Raw genomic sequence first — 3,798 nt, 5'->3', positions numbered from 1 at the left:
AAAACTATAGAGAGAAGTGCAGGTACAAAGGCCTTGACTCCTGGCCAGGTGACACTTGCTAAGGTACTTAACCTTTCTAAGCCTCAGCATTCTTATCAATAACATGGGACTAAAAATATCTGACTTACAAAGTTGCTGAGCAAATTAAATATATTTATTCATTCAGATACTTGTTAACATATTAATATGTTAATATGCCAGGCACCAAGGATACAGGCTGTCCCAGGCACCAAGGATACAGCAGCGAAAGCCCTCACCATAATAACTTGCATATAAAAAGCATGTAATTAATGTAAACCATTATAGTTACCGTACTCATTTCTTCCCTGAATCTAGCACAGCCTTGAAACAGTGTAAGCCTGAATGATTTACTGAACAAATGAACCACTACTAGGAGCCAGGGAGAGAATACACTAAATTAAGACATTTGGAAGTTTCTCAACCTTAGAAGAAACCCATTTCTGGGGGAAGGCAGCTAGGGCTTAAGGGCCTAAATGGGCATTTATCAAAACAAAAAGGATGAGAATTTGTCAAAAAAGCAGGCCTCTGTTTGGGAATACAGCTGGCATTGCCATGAAACAAATCAACAAAAAAACAAAGTTCTACTCACCTGAGCTCTAACGTCAAGAGACCAGGTGTTATTCCTTCCTTTTCTATGCAATTCTCGCTGGCAAAGGAACGGTCCCAAGAAAGCAAGGCTGTGAATGAAAAGAAGTGAAATATAATGATTTTATCACCAACGCACCACAGGGAGAAATCTCTGAGCACCAACTGGATGTAATCTACGCCTTCCTTTTATCTACCTTCCAGTAATTTACTCCTACCCCTTCCTTCAGGAGTGCAGGCACAGGGACCGCCCTGCCTGTGGACTCAAGTGAAAAGGGCCCGCATCATCGCTGCTTTGGATCCTGTCTGCATGCCTGCTCCCACTGTAGCTCCCACTGTAGGACGCAATGAGAATCAGGACACAGTCTCAAGATTTGAATTCAGAGTTTTGACTCTCATAGACTGTGTGACAGTGTGGCATTCAACCTGTGTGTGCCTCCGACGCTACAAAAAAGAGCCAGCAATGATCCATCAGCAATCGCTACTTGTACAGTGCTTAATAATCTCAAAGGAACACACACAGAACATGAAGAATCAACTTCTGCAGCTCTTTACAGACTTTGCAGGCAGCAAACTCTAAAATTAGTACAGAAGGAGGAAATAATCTTCTACTGGCCTCTCTGGGAATCTTTAAGAGAAAAAAGGAAAACGAGAAAAAAATGTAATAAGGCTTAAAAACCAACAAAATATACGGTACGGCAGGCGGCTACCGTGAAGGATCTGCCTGAACTGGAGTCTCTGAAACCGAGAGCTGCCGGCCTGGAGCTGTCCCTTCCAAGCCCTGGGTAGCGGAGGACTGCCGGCCCGAGCCCCGCCCCACATCCCAGCCCGGGATGCTCGGTGTTCCGCCTCCTCAAACTCCTTCTTCGCTAGGCCGAGAAGGCCTAGCAATTCCTTGGCTCCGACCCTCTGCCACACACCGCCCCTTTCCCCCTAGGTCTTAGACATCCAGCCTCTGTTCCCACGGCCAGAAAGGAGACTTCCAAGAAGACCCACGTCCCTTTTCGTACTCACCAACGCGTAAGAAACCATGGAAGACTTGCGCTGGCCGGAAGCGGAAGTGGGAGACTCAGCAGGGCTCGGACTACATTTCCCAGGACCCACCGCGGCGTACAGTTTACTTAGGGTCCAGATAGTGACGTAAACGAGTGTCCACCTGGAGCCCAGCTCAAGGCGGTTTGAGTGGGAAGGAGGATGACAGTAAGTGTACCCAGGAAGCTTCCGGGGCGCACGATGTTGTCGTGCTCAGCTTTAGGGCCCCCTCTAGACGTTTCTTTTCTTTCCTTAAAAAAAATTTATTACTCAGTAATAACTTGTTCACGTTGTGGAAAATCTGACAATTCTTAAACAAATCCATAATCGCATCACCAGGGTATCTAAAAGCATTGTTGTTTTGGTATAAATTCCTGTATGCTTTTTCTTTTATTCCAAAAGCATAATCAATGTTAAGTTAAAAAAAAAAAAGCATGAAGAAAAAAATGTTAAAAAAGAACGAAATTACAGTTCTTTATAATCCTGGCACCTAGAGAAAAGAAGCATCATTAGTATCTCTAGCTACATATTTTCTGATCTCCTATGCAAGTAAATATGTATTAAATTTTTTTAGTCTGTGGCCAAACCACCCCTAACGTGCCAGATCCCCTCTGATCTCGGAAGCTAAGCAGGGTCGGGCCTGGTTAGTACTTGGATGAGAGACCACCTAGGAAGACCAGGTGCTGTAGGCGTAAAAAATAAAAAAATTAAAAAATAAAAGGATTGTAAGCTGACAAGGTCCTTGAAATCTGTGAGGTCAACCAAGGGTTGCCTCACCTAAAAAACAAAAATTTTTTTCTCCTCACAAAATTGTTATAATATTTGGACCGTTTTTTTTTTTTTTTTTCATTTTGTATTGTAAGTAGCTTTCCATATTACTAACTAATGAAATTTTTAAGTGGTTTCTTAGGATTCTATAGTTTTAGATACCACTTCATCTGCCAATTGTTATATTTTGAATCTCTATGTATCAAAACCAGTTATAATCATGTCCTTATTTTTTCCCAATTTGTTAGATCGAACATGCTGCCTCATTACCGCATTGCACAACACTGAAGGGACTGGGCCATAAAACAAAGCATTTTTTGTAGACAGCAAAGCAGAAAGATGAAATGAAAGTGGACCTCCATGATCTTGTTAAACTAATACACCAACTGTATTGAAGCTATTGTTAATATATATACATATTTTATAATTTTTATAATTCAAGTGATAGTTTATATATATTTTATGTATTCTGGCTGAGTCTTCTGTCTGATATGTATTTTCAAATATCTTCTTTCATTATGTGGATTATATCTTTTAATAGTGCCTCGAGCAGAAGTTCGTACTTTTAATATAGTCCAAGTTATCAATTACTCCTTTATGATTGTTTATTTCCTGTTTCATAAATCTTTGCCTACTATAGGAGCATAAAAGTGTTCTGTGCTCTTTTCCTCTAAAAATGTTTGTTTTCCTTTTCACATTTAAACATATCATCTTTCTGTCATTTAGTTTTGTAAATGTGGTGAGGTAGGACTCAGGATATTTTTCCGCCATGATACCCAATTGTTTCACTTACTATTTCATCTACTATGGGTTATTCCAACGCACTGAGATTTCACCTTCACGGTATTCAGGTGACTATGTATATGGATTATCCAGTTTTGTCTATCTTGTCTTAATGCTAACTGATTTAAGACAGGTCCTGTTTATCTCTTACTGTAAGTCCTCCAGCTTTCTCAACATCTCTTTGACTAATGTTGGTGGCCCTTTTCGTTTTCATGTAATTTCTGGAATCAGCTCATCCATTCCCACCGACTCTCCATAGGAATATTCAAATGCTTTGAACTTCTAGATTAATTTGGCAAGATTTGATAGCTTTACAATATTAATACCTTTACAATATTGATTTATTTCGGCCATCTTCAAATTTGTTTCAATATTTTTTTCTTAGTTTTCCATGTAGAAGTCTTGCACAGTGTTCATTATATTTACTATAAGGGATCTGAGGGTTTTATACAGTTATAATTTTTTTTACATCTATTTCTATTTATTGCTGTTATATAGAATATGATTTTGTGTAGTTTTGTGATGTTCACCTGTTAAATTCACTTCTAAATTCTCATAAACTCTCTGTAGATTCTTTTACTTTACTTAAGCAAACAACCATGTTGTCTG

At 39.4% G+C, this 3,798-nt stretch overlaps 1 protein-coding gene and 1 pseudogene across 2 annotated transcripts in view; one reads left to right on the top strand and one right to left on the bottom strand.

The window, feature by feature from the left end:
* ZNF229 (zinc finger protein 229) overlaps positions 1-1,671 on the bottom strand; it is a 15,282-nt gene extending 13,611 nt beyond the window's left edge. For both annotated transcript variants that reach the window (XM_023535359.1, XM_011367984.2), the window contains exons 1-2: positions 1,621-1,671; positions 611-698 (exon numbers count right to left, since the gene is read on the bottom strand). The gene's annotated coding sequence lies outside the window, so the exon portion shown is untranslated. The remainder of the gene's footprint in view (positions 1-610; positions 699-1,620) is intronic.
* A 540-nt stretch (positions 1,672-2,211) lies between these two features.
* Positions 2,212-2,330, top strand: LOC111744665 (annotated as a pseudogene).
* Positions 2,331-3,798: the final 1,468 nt, after the last annotated feature.

This window comes from Pteropus vampyrus, unplaced genomic scaffold, assembly GCF_000151845.1.
Source record: "Pteropus vampyrus isolate Shadow unplaced genomic scaffold, Pvam_2.0 Scaffold138, whole genome shotgun sequence".
In the NCBI taxonomy this organism is placed as follows: domain Eukaryota; kingdom Metazoa; phylum Chordata; class Mammalia; order Chiroptera; family Pteropodidae; genus Pteropus; species Pteropus vampyrus.
This window is presented reverse-complemented; position numbering and strand designations above follow the sequence as displayed.